Source organism: Dromiciops gliroides, chromosome 4, assembly GCF_019393635.1.
Source record: "Dromiciops gliroides isolate mDroGli1 chromosome 4, mDroGli1.pri, whole genome shotgun sequence".
Taxonomy (NCBI): Eukaryota; Metazoa; Chordata; class Mammalia; order Microbiotheria; family Microbiotheriidae; genus Dromiciops; species Dromiciops gliroides.
Window position 1 is genome coordinate 158,962,009 of NC_057864.1, and position 13,544 is coordinate 158,975,552.

A 13,544-nucleotide genomic window follows, 5' to 3' on the forward strand; every position below is an offset into this window, starting at 1 on the left:
CTTAAACAACGGCACAGTAACATTATCTATATTCTATTGTGTTTTGGGGGTAGCTAGATGGCACTGTGGATAGAGCAGCAGGCCTGGTGTTAGGAAGACATGAGCTCAAATCCAACTTCAGACACTAGCTTTGTGACCCTGGGCAAGTCACTTAACCCTATCTCAGTTTCCTCATATGTAAAATGAGCTGCAGAAGGAAATAGCAAACCACCCCAGTATCATTGTCAAGAAAACCCCAAAGGTGGTCCCAAAGAGTTGGATATGATTGAAAAATGACTAAACAATGAAATTGTGTTTTTATTTATTTTGTTTAATATTTCCCAATTGCATTTTTTTTCAATAGTGAGACAATTGGACTTAAGTGACTTGCCCAGGGTCACACAGCTAGTAAGTGTCAAGTGTCTCAGGCCAGATTTGAACTCAGGGTCTCCTAAATCCAGGGCCAGTGCTCTATCCACTGTGCCACCTAGCTGCCCCTCCCAACTGCATTTTTTTTTTGAGGGGCAATTGCATTTTATATGATTTTTTTTTTTTTAGTAAGGCAATTGGGGTTAAGTGACTTGCCCAGGGTCACACAGCTAGTAAGTGTTAAGTGTCTGAGGCCGGATTTGAACTCAGGTACTCCTGACTCCAGGGCAGGTGCTTTATCCACTGCGCCACCTAGCTGCCCCTCCCCAATTGCATTTTAATCTAGTGGGTGCCATACTTGGGGAGTGTTACTGACACCTCTGGCCTACACAGAGTGGGAGCTGATGTGGTAGTTTGAAAAACAGCCAAGAGATGCAGATTTCCAAACTCCTCTTCCATCACCCCTGGGGGATACAGGGAAAATAAGACCAGACAAAGGGGGAAGAGGGTTGTCAAAGAGGTATAGACTGTTCTAATCTGTGATGGCTGATCATAAAGTGAACTATTTCTATTTTTCACCTCTTTAGCTCAGTATGACTGGTACCCATTTCTAAGCATGTTCCATCATCCTATTATAAACATCATTTTACAGAAGTTCTGTTCCAAAAAAAAAGTTCTATTCCTTGTAAACATCTGTGGTTAGCAAAACAAATCAAGACATCAAAATATTCTGATGTTATATTCAGTATTCCACACTCACAGAGTCCCACCTCTGCAAAGGAGCAGAGGAAGGTTTCTTTTCAAATATCTCCTTTTAATCCAAGCTTGATCTCTATAAGTTTGTAACATTTAGTTTTAATCATTTTTTTGTTGTTTTTCATACACATTGTTATAGTTGTCTATATTCTTTTCCTAACTAACCTTGCATCAGTTTGTATGTTTTTTCATTCTCTATATTTGTTATATTTGTTTCTTACAATACATTAATATCCTATTACATTCCCCTAGCACAATTTGTTTATCCATTCCCCAATTGATGAGCATCTACTTTATTTCCATTTCTTTGCTACCACAAAAAGAGTTGCTACAAATATTTTTGTGTATGTGAAGCCTTTTGTTTTGTCAATGACTTCTCAGGGTAAATGCCCATCAGTGTAATCTCTGGATTGTTTTCTATTCTGTTAAAGTATTTTTCTTGTTTTCCTATTTCCACAGTTGCAGTTGTTCTTGCTGCTTCTCAGCTAAGTTCCTTCTGGTGCTCCAAACTTCATGCTAAAGCAACATCTCCTCCCCTCGCCACCAAATCCAGTGTACCTCCTTCTCTCTCTCTCTCTTTTTTTTTTTTTTTTGGTGGGGCAGTGGGGATGAAGTGACTTGCCCAGGGTCACACAGCTAGTAAGTGTCAAGTGTCGGAGGCCGGATTTGAACTCAGGTCCTCCTGAATCCAGGGCTGGTGCTTTATCCACTGCACCATCTAGCTGCCCCCCCCCAGTGTACCTCCAATAGACAATTCTCTTTCCTAGGGTGCTATCTCATTGTTCCATAGAAACTTGCAGGAGGGGCTGTATTATGCTGTCTTCATTATGCTATCTTTTAGTTTTAGATAGATAATTTATCATATTAAAAATCCTTCTATATTTCATAGGGTTTTTAGCATAAATGAATGTTGTACTTTGTTATAAGCTTTTTCTGTATCTACTGATATAATCATGTGGCTTGGGGGATTTTTTTCCTTTTTAATATAATTAATTATAATCATTATTTTCATAATGTTGAATCATCCTTGCTATCTTCTGTGAATCCAGTAGTTTTTTAGATGGATTGCTGTAGTCATTTTTACCAGGGTTCTATTTAAAGCTTTTAAATTTATTTTTGTTTTTTAAAATTTTTTGCAAGGCAATGAGGGTTAAGTGACTTGCCCAGGGTCACACAGATAGTTAAATGTCAAGTGTCTGAGGCTGGATTTGAACTCAGGTCCTCCTAAATCCAAGGCCAATGCTTTATCCACTGCGCCACCTAGCTGCCTCCTAAAGCTTTTAAATTTATATTCACTAATATTATTGCAAACAGTTAGGTAATACAGTGGAACTCATCTTGGTGAGTTCAAATCTGACCTCAGACACTTATTAGCTGTGTGACCCTGGTCAAGTCACTTAACCCTGTTAGCCTCAGTTCCTTCATTTGTAAAGTGAGTTGGAGAGGGGCAGCTAGGTGGCGCAGTGGATAGAGCACCAGCCCTGGATTCAGGAGTACCTGAGTTCAAATCCGGCCTCAGACACTTGACACTTACTAGCTGTGTGACCCTGGGCAAGTCACTTAACCCCCATTGCCTCATCCAAAAAAAAAAATCTAATTATCCTCCTTTTCTTAATCAGTTTGGCTAAAGGTTAATCAACTTTGCTAGTCCTTTCAAAGAATCATCTTTTAATTTTATTACTGCTTTAATTTTTTGGTTCCTAATTTATTTCTTTCTCCTTAAATTTTCAAGATTTCTTTTGTGCATATTTTGAGTTCACTTTCTAAATTCTAATTGCATATTCATTTAATTAGTCCTCCCTTTTCTATTTTGTCAATGTATATTTTTAGGGTTATACTTTTTCCTCTGTTGCATTACAGATATTCTGTTATATTATCATTATCTTTCATAGAATTAATTGTTTTTGTGATTTGTTCTTTGCCCTACTCATTGTTGAGGATTTCATAATAAAGATTCCATTTAGATCTATGTCTTTTTCTTGTGTTATTTATATTTTTATTGTATGATGATCTGTAAAGGATACATTTAGTATTTCTATTTTCTTATATATATATTTGGAAGTTATCTGTGTCCTAATACATGTTCTATTGTAAAAAAAAAAAAGTAGTACTGAAAAATATGTATGTGCTTTTGTGGTACTATTTATTCTTTTGACTCTATTTCTCCAACAGTTTATTCAGTTCTATATTTTGCTTTTTGTTTATCATACTGTTAGAGTTGTCCGTCTATGAAAGAGGACTAGTAAGGGCTCCTATTATTTTGTTATTTTAGTCCTTTGCAAGTCAGTTAATTTTTCCTCTATGAATTTAGATGCTGTGCCATTTGGTAAACATATGTTTAATACTAATATTTGTTCAGTTTCTTTCTTAAAGTTCTTTTTTTTAAATTATGGTTTTTTTCAGTCAGCAAAAAGCCATTTCTCTCCTCCCCATCCTAACTCACCCTTCCTCCCACAAATGAGAACAGAAGAAAACCAAATCCAGTTATTAACTTATATAATTAAGCAAAACAGAGTTTTTTGACTGGTCATATATATATATAAATTTTTTTTTGCAGTACAAATCCTGGCATATCTTTTTATTTTATTTTATTTTTTCCAGTTACATGTAAGGGTAGTTTTCAACATTCGTTTTCATAAAATTTAAAGTTCCAAACTTTTCTCCCTCCCTCCCTTTTCTCCCCCCTCCACAAGATTGCAACAAGGTTATATATGTACAATCCACAAGTGTTCTTTTTATCAGTTCTTTCTATGGGAGTGGATAGTAAGCTTCCTCATTAGTACCTTGGGATTGTTTTGGATCATTGCATTGCTGAGAGTAGTTAAGTCATTCACAACTGCTCATTGAACAATATTGCTGTCACTATGCACAATGTCCTCCCAGCTCTGCTCACTTCACTATACATCAATGTTCATCAGTCTTTCCAGGTTTTTCTGGGATCATCCTGTTTGTCATTTCCTATAGCATGAGACCATTCCACCGCAATCATATAGCACAGCTTCTTCCATAATTCCTCAATTGATGGACATTCCCTTGAATCTCAATTCTTAGCCTCCACAAAGAGTTGCTATAAATATTTTTGTACAGTTTTTCCCCCTTTTCTCTTTTTCATGATTACTATTGTTAACTGTTTCCCTTCCATCCTATTCCCTTCCCCATAATATTTATTCTATTATCCCTCTTCTTTCATCCTATCACTCTTCAAAAGGAATTTGCTTCTGTCTGTCCCCTCCCCCATTCTGCCCTTCCTTCTTTTGCCCCTCTCTCTCTATCCCCTTGATCATGGTTTTCAGGCAGACTAATAATTTTCAAATTATCTCTCCTGGACCAATTTTCCAGGTCAACAGTTTTCCCCAGAAGATATTTCACATTGCCCTCTATTTTTTTATTCATTTGGATTTGCTTTATTGTGTCTTGGTTTCTCATAAAGTCACTGGCTTCCATTTGTTCAATCTAATTCTTAGGCAATTGTTTTCATCAGAGAATTTTTCCATTTGGCTTTTCAAGCTGTTGACTTTTTTCTCATGTCTTTCCTGCATCACCCTCATTTCTCTTTCCATTTTTCCCTCTACCTCTCTAACTTTATCTTCAAAGTCCTTTTTGAGCACCTCTATGGCCTGAGACCAATTCATATTTTCTTGGAAGTTTTAGATGTAGGGGCCCTGACGTTGATATCTTCCTCTGAGGGTGCACCTCGTTCTTCCTTGTTACTGAAGAAACTCTATGGTCCTCACCTTTCTCTGTCAGCTCATCTTGCCTTTCTTTTACTTGACTTTTAGCTCCTTAAAGTGGGGCTATGTTTCCAGGCTACAGAATCCCAAAGTTAAGAAGTCCCAGGTGGTATGATTTAAGGAGGATCAGGTTCTTCGCTCCCCTGGTCTGTTCCCTGGTCCGTAGATGACCCCAGACCAACTTGCTAATCAACCAGCTTTGTGTGTTGTGGTTGTCAGCTCCCATGAGCCTGTGCCCCTCCCCAACCTGGGCCACTGCTACTCAAGCCTACCTCCTGGTTCTCAGCAAGGGTGAAAAATCCAAGTTCTGCCTCAGCACCAGCATAGACCCCTGTAGTCTCCCCCCTGCCCAGGGCTCAGCCCTCTCACCAGACTGTGAGCTTAGTTCCAGATGACACTTGCACTTCAGCTGATTCAGAGGCTCTGGGGGTCTCCTTCTCTGGTGAGGCCTTCCTGGGACTGGATCTGTGTCAGGGTGACTGTGAGGTTGGGCTCGACTCCTGTATCAGCACAGTAGGTCCTTCCTTCTGACCTTCCAAGCCGTATGTCATGGGGTGCAGAGTACCCCAGAAGTTCTCTGGGGTACATCAAGGAATCTTCTCCTTGAAGAAACTAAACCAGAGGATATATAATGCCTAGAGAGATAAGTGGAACCAAATTGGACTGAGCTAGCTTCGGATTCCCACCCTTCATTCTGGTCTCCCTTACCCCTGGGGAGATAAATCCTCACCCAATTCCTCCAGTCACTACCAGTGAGGGATGGTCCTCCCTCACTAAAAGAACTTTCCACAGGCAGATGGTCCACCCCCCATCAGTCCTCTATAAAAGTACCTGCCAGTCTCCTGTTCGAGGAGATTGGTACCTCTGAGCCACATGCTTTGTGCCTATCTCCCCATAGAAGTCCAAGGATTTCTGTCATGGTTTCCCTTCCTCCCCCTTCCCTTCCCTTGCCCCTAAATAAACTACCACTTTATTCTAACTACTTTTGTGTGCAAGAGGGTGTAATTCTTTAAAGAGGAATTCCTAAGAACCCCAACCCCTAACCCAAACCCATACCCCATTTCCCCCCATTACACGTTCTTGGTTAGAAGATAATTTCAGCACATTCTTCTATGAGTTTTGCTGCTCCGGGCATTTTCCTATGGTGTTATTTGGATGTTTTTTGGAGTGACCGTGTCATGAGTTTGAGAGCTCACTCCATACATATATTTTTTAAATCTTATTCTATATTCTGACTTCACCTCTCTATCAAGAAGTGGATAGCATGTTTTATCATTAGTCCTCTGGAATTTTTATCCATTATGCTGATCAGAGTTTCTAATTCTTTCAAAGTTGTTTATCTTTTCAATATTCTTATCATTCTATAAATTGTTCTCTTGGCTCTACTTACTTCACTCTTCATCAGTTCATACAAGTCTTCCCAGTTTTCTCTGAAGCCATTTCCTTAATTATTTCTTACAGTAAAATAGTATTTCATCATGTTTATATATTATAAGTTGTTCACCCATTACTCAAATGATGAACCCTGCCTTAGATTCCCATTGTTTACCATCTCAAAAAGAGGTATAATTTTTTGTACATCATCGTAATTTGTTTTGTTTATAATTAAACCTTTCCATAATCTACCCTCCTAACTGTCACTTCTTCTCTTTCCCTCCTATCTCCCTATTGAGTGAAATGTATTTCTGTACCCAGTTCCGTGTGTGTATATGCACATTTTCCCCCCTTTTGACCAGTTCAGAGTGAAATTCAAGTATCAGCCACTCCCTCCACCCCCTCTTCCTTGTTTGTACACCCTGATTGTGGAGATTATTTTCTCTAGCCTTCCTTTCTCTTCCCTCCCCCAACCCCCTCTTCCCCTCCCTTTTCATTTTTAGGATCATCAAAACATAATGGATCCACTTTCAGGACATGTCTAATTTAAAGTAAGCATTTTGGGGCAGCTAGGTGGTGTAGTGGAAAAAGCACCAGCCCTGGATTCAGGAGGACCTGAGTTCAAATGCGGCCTCAGACACTTGACACTTACTAGCTATATGACCCTGGGCAAGTCACTTAACCTTCATTGCCCACCAAAAAACATACAAACAAAAAAACACAAGTGCATTAAACAAAAATAAAAAATGAAAAATAAAGTAAGCAGTTTATACTATTTTAGTTCCTTATGATTGTTCATTTTGTGTTTATATTTTCATTTTTCTCTTAATTCCTGTGCTTATCAGGAATGGATCATTAAAGATCCATTTTCTTCCCTTTAAGATTATACTTAGTTTTTCTGGGTAAGCTATTCTTGGCTGTAAGTGAATATCCTTTTGCTTTCTGGAATATCATCCTCCATGTTCTCTGATCCTTTATGGTGGTAGGCTGTTAAATAGTGTGTGATCTTGACTATACCTCTGTGGTAATTGAATCATTTGCTTCTGACTTTTTGCAGTATTTTTTTCTTTGACCTGGCAACTTTGGATTTTGGCTCTCGCTTTTTTAGGAGTTTTCATTTTGGGGTTTCTTTTAGGAGGTGACCAGTAGATTCTTTCTGTTTCTACTTTGCTCTCTGGCTTTAAGAGATCTGGGCAGTTTCCTTTGAAAATTTCTTAAAATTTCTTATTTTGGTCATGACATTTAGATAGTTCAATGATTCTTAAATTTTTTTTTCTCCTTGTTCTGCTTTCTAGGTCAGTTGTTTGTGCTATGAGATACTTTACATTTTCTTTCATTTTTCCTCAGCCTTTTGACTTTGTTTTACTATTTCTTATTGTCTCATGGAGTCTTTGGCTTCTATTTTATCCATTCTAGTTTTCAGAGAGTTTGTCTCGAGCAAAGCTTTTTACTTCTTTGTGCCAAGCTGTTAATTCCCTTTCTGATTCTTTCTTTCAATGGTTCTAATTTCTTTTCCAATTTTTTACTCAAATACTCTCATTCCATTCATAAAAACAGTTTCAGTTTTTAACTCTTGCTTCATCTCTTCCAAAAATTCTGGTTACGTTTGTCCCCTAGCTATGTTTTAATCTGGGGCAATGTTTGTAGAAGTTTTAGAGTCATTCTCTTCTTTGTGTCTCGAGTGTCCCTGCTACCATACTTGCTTCTTACAGTGGGTTTTTTTGGGGGGGAGGTTGCCCATTCTTGCAGTTACTTAATATTAGGACTGGGCCCTGTGCACTTCTAGAGGAAAGGTTTGGACGGTCCTGTTGCTGCCTTATTCAATATTGTATTATTCTAGGATCTCAGGCACAGGCTTGGAACCTTCAAACTTTCTTTGGTTTTTTTTTGGGGGGGGGTTGTTTTTTTTCAGGGCAAGGAGGGTTAAGTGACTTGCCCAGGGTCACACAGCTAGTGTCAAATGTCTGGCCTCAGACACTTGACACTTACTAGCTGTCAAGACATTTGACACTAGCTGTGTGACCCTGGGCAAGTCACTTAACCCTCCTTGCCCCACCAAAAAAAAAGGAATCAGAAATAGAAAAGGCATACAAGAACTGGAGATCTCTTCATTTATATTCTATCTGAACTAATTTTGGACTTTTTGGACTTGACAGAAACACTCATTTTTAAATTCTTGGGTTTCCTCCCCATTCCCCCATGCTGGAAACCTCTACCCCTACTTACCACCTTTCTTTTGTGCATTGTCCTTCCCCTTGTTATGTATCCTTGAGAGCAGGGACTGCCTTTCTTTCTTTCTTTCTTTCTTTCTTTCTTTCTTTCTTTCTTTCTTTCTTTCTTTCTTTCTTTCTTTCTTTCTTTCTTTCTCTTTCCTTCCTTCCTTCCTTCCTTCCTTCCTTCCTTCCTTCCTTCCTTCCTTCCTTCCTTCCTTCCTTCCTTCCTTCCTTCCTCTTTCTTTTGTATTCTATCCCTAGCACTTAGCACAGTACCTAGCACTTAGTAAGCACCTAGTAAGCATATAGTAAACACATAGTAAGCATTTAATAAGTATTTATTGACTATTGATAAGACACTAGAGCTCAAGAGAGAGATTAGAGCTGGAAATTAGATCCGGGAATCATCTGTGGAAAGATGATAATTGAACCCATGGGAACTGATGAGACCCCCCCCCCAAATGAGAGTATAAAGGGAAAAGAACCTTGGAGGACCCCCAAGTTTAGTGGGTGCAACCTGGATGAAGATCCAGGAAAGGAGATTGAGGAGTGGGTGCTTGGACAGATTGGGGGAAAAATGGAAAGTGCAATGCCACTAAAACTTAGAAAGGAGAGAGCATCCAAGAGAAGGTGATTGATAGTGTCAAAAGTTGCAGAGAGGTCAAAAAGGATAAGGATGAAGAAAAGATTATTATATTTGGCAATTAAGAGAACACTGGTAATTACAGAGAAAGCTGGGTTTTTTTTGTTGGTTTTTGTTTTGTTTTGGTTTGGTTTTTTTGGTGAGGCAATTGGGGTTAAGTGACTTGCCCAGGGTCACACAGCTAGTAAGTGTCAAGTGTCTGAGGCTGGATTTGAACTCAGATTCTCCTGAATCCAGGGCCAGTGCTCTATCCACTGTGCCACCTACCTGCCCCCAGAAAAGCTATTTTTAGTGATGAGGTGGGTAGCCAGATTACAGAGGGTTTAGATGTGAGCGAGACTAGAGGATATGGAAGCACTTAGTATAAACAGCTTACTCAAGCAGTTTAACCATGGCAATCGCTAATGAGAATATTGGATCAAGTAAGGATTTTTTAAAGATGAGGGAAATATGACAGCAGGTAATTACAGAGCCAGTTGAGAGGGAAAGACTAAAGATTAGAGTGAGGATGATAGAGGGGACAATCTGTTGGAGAAGACAGGAAGGGGTAGGTTAAGGGTGCCTATTGAGAGTTTTGTCTTGGCAAGGAGAAGGGCCATTTCTGATGAGAAAGAGATGAGGATCTGAGTTCAAATTTGGCCTCAGACACTTAACACTTACTAGCTGTGTGACCCTGGGCAAGTCACTTAACCCCAATTGCCTCACAAAAAAAAAAAAGAGAGAGAGATAAGGAGATAGTGGGGAAAGCTGAGTGATGTCAGATGCAGCAAAATCAGTATCCTGTAATCTCTTCAAACTGATTGGAAGAAACTCTTTAAATTGATCAAAGGTTTTTGGATCAACTCACCCTACTACATTATATTGGTGTCAGATTTTGGAGAATCTTATATGCCAGTTTGTGAAATTTTTATCTTACTATAGAGGAAATAGGGAACACTAAAGGTTTTAAAGATTATTTTGGCAGTTGTGTGGAGAATGGATTGGAGAGGGGAGAGACTTGAAGTAGGTAGACCAATGTAGAGACTATTACAATATTTCAGAGATAGGGTCCTGAACTAAAGCAATGACTATATGGAGAGGTGGGAACTAATTGGCCAAAGAAATTTTGTGGAAGTAGAATCCATAAGACTTTGCACCTATCTAACTATATAAGGCTATCTATCCTCTTCCACCCATGCCCTGCAGTGAGAAGAAAAACCTAAGGATGATTCTAAGGTTATGAACTTGGGTGTATACAGAAAGATGTTGGTACACTGGCAGAAGTTTGGTGAAGTCTCATCAATCTTTGAAGTTCAACTCAAATACCACCTCCTCCATAAAGCTTTCTCTCATTCCAGGTCTATAAACACCCTTCCTGCTCAAACTTCACATAGAACTTTCTTTGCACTTTTCTGCTGCCTTTATGAGCATGCTTATCACAAACATGATAAGCAACATCAGCAATGAGTTGGGTGCTGGATTTGCAGCAAGGAAGACCTTGATTCAAAATCTACTACCCGTTGTGTGACCTAACACAAGTCACTTAACTTTCTTCAACCTCAGTTTTCTTATATGTAAAATGGGCATAATAATAACAACAGTAGCACTTGCCTGCCAAGGTTGTTATACTGATGAAGTGAGATAATTTTTGTGAAGCATTTCAAAAACCTGAGAAGTACTAAAGAAATGTTAGTTATCGTAATTGTGAATTACATATATGTTATGTTCTTCGTGTGGACATTTAACTTACTCAGGAAGGAATAAAAAGTACATTTGAGTAAGAAACAGAGAAAAGCCGCTTTAAGAGAGATACATTACTCTGAGAGGACTTGAGTGAAAATAGCCCCTTTTGATGGTTGCAGTGCATTGTTTCCCAGCATCTAATTTACGTATGACTGCTTTTAAGATATGGAACTTCCCTTCTAGGGAAATGAGTCAGAGAACTATTTGGAAACTATGGGAAAACTGAACATTGACTATTATATGTCACATCTGACAAATGTGGATTTGGTGTTTCTTAACCTCTAATACAAAGGGGTACCTATCTAGGAGGAGTCCCTGGTTTGTGGTGGGAGAGCTGATTGAGAAGCCACATGAGAAGTGGGGAATTAAAAGGTAGAAGCTAATGAGATAAGTGTTATACAGAAGTTGAACTATTTCAAGATAGAAGACAATATTACAGAAGTCAACAGATAATAGTCTAGCTGACTAATAATGAGGCACAGGCTCTGCTGTTGATGATACAGATAGTTGATCTGACTGGAGGGCGCTCCTACGGATCTAGGAAACTACTTGAAGAAAGGCTGCCTTAATCTTTATATTATCTGTACCTTGCAAAATGGGGAAACTCCTTTGAGGTTTGACTACTTTGCCCTTTATTGTAAAAGAGAAACTACTCAAAATCAGAGAACAGACTTAAATACTTTTATATATACTAGGCTTACAGGAACTGCTTTTCACTGAAAGTTTGTTAATGCTGCCTCAGCACTCAGCCAAGGGAGCAGATCTGAAAAGCTCTGCAAATTCCAGGCTTAAGGGGAAAAGAGCTGAACACTGAAGCCTGAGAATAGCAAGGAAGCAGCTTTGTCCATCAGGGAAATGGAGAGGCCCAGACAAGACTGAATCATAGAGTAAAGACCTGTAGCCTAGAGTTGTGAGTTGCCCCAAGGGACAAGGATTTATTTCTCTGTTCATCTGTTTCACTGCTAGGTTTCTATAAATTTGTGTCTACTTTCCTCCATGTGATGTGGGCTGGAATTTGGGGTCAAATTGATTGTGAGTCGTCCCAAAAGAATTACAAGACTCAGTGACTCAGTTTCCCAAGTTTTATTGCAATACTGTGAGTGACCACAAGGAGAGAACCAGAATAGTGGAAAGGTATCTCTCAAATAAGGAAAGACAGTTATATTTATAGTATGGATAAATTGATTATCAGTCTCATTATAATAATCTCCACCTTGGGGAGGTACAGGGGAGGGCCTGTCCTTCATATTATAATATTCTCCACCTAGGGGTGTTACAAGGGAGGGCTTATCCTAATTTGGAGTTCCTGGGGGTCCTAAGCCAACCCCCGAGGCAGGTACCTTTTTCTAATTTTTTTTTGAATAGAATTTTATTTTCCAAAATATATGTAAAAACAAATTTTAACATAAATTTTTAAAAAAATTGTTCCCACTTCTCTTCCCACCCCCACCCACTAGAACTCAAGCATTTCAAAATAAATTATACATGAGTAGTCATGGAAAACATTCCCACAAGGTACCTTTTTCAATGGAGGTTTGTTTTGGGGGTTTACTGTCATAAGGTGAATCTGGGGACAAATTTGGCCTTTTCCACTTAATCCTCATTGCCCCGCAAGAAAAAAAGAAAAAAAAAAGATGCAATGGTGTCATCTTGATTTGCTTAAATGAGAAGCATACCAGTGGAAGCTCAGTAGTGAGGATAGTAGTGAGTAGAAGTAGGTCTTTCCCAATCTTCCCTTCCCAGTAGGATTTCCTCTAGGACCCTGAAGACTTGGTTGTAGCAGCATAGCCATCCTTTGGGGAAACAACCCTGATCTGCCATCATGGGGGCAACCATAGACCAGGAAGAAAAAACCTGGAGTGGGAGAGGGCATCCCTAATTGTTCTACAAATACACATGAATGTAGCCAATTCCTTTAATGGAATGTAAGCATTATGAGGACAGGGACACTGTAACATTTACAATTTGTATCTCTCCCAGACAGGAGCACTTTGTGTAGTTTTGTGTGTGTGTAACAGTCAGCTCCTAGTAAACACTGAAATGGGTAAATAGCAGGAATTGAAAGACAACAGAATCCTTTCTCCTGCTTGTTTTCCTTATTTTTTATGCTATCATATTTGAATACATATAGAAAACAGAAAATAGTAAAAATAAACAAGGAAGTCATCTACCCCCCCCTTTTTTTTTAGGGAGGCAATTGGGGTTAAGTGACTCGCCCAGGGTCACACAGCTAGTGTTAAGTGTCTGAGGCCGGATTTGAATTCAGGTACTCCTGACTCCAGGGCGGGTGCTCTATCCACTGCACCACCTAGCTGCCCCCATCTAACCCCTTTTTAATAATCCACTGTTGGAGGAAATGACGAACCATTAAGGTATTTTTGCCAAGAAAACCCCATGGACAGCATGGTCCGATGGATCACGAGTCGCACGGGACTGAATGACAAAAAAAAGTTAAAATAAAACATTGGTGCGTTTTTAATTGTGTTGAATTGAAGGAAAAGTTGATGTTTATTGGCCCCTCTTCCTCATTGCCAACCAAGCCTTTCCCATTGATCAGGATTCAGTATGCGCAACTCTTCTGAAGCACGTGGCCCAACTATACCTCCATGGGCTCAACCAAGCCAGATCACGTGCCCACAGCACAGGCAGTCACAGAGGCCACGCCCATCTGTGAAAAGCAATTCGGCATCCGTCCTCGGGAGGGAGAGAAACCGGAAAGACACATTGCGCATGCCTCAAAAGGCTCCTCCCGCTCCC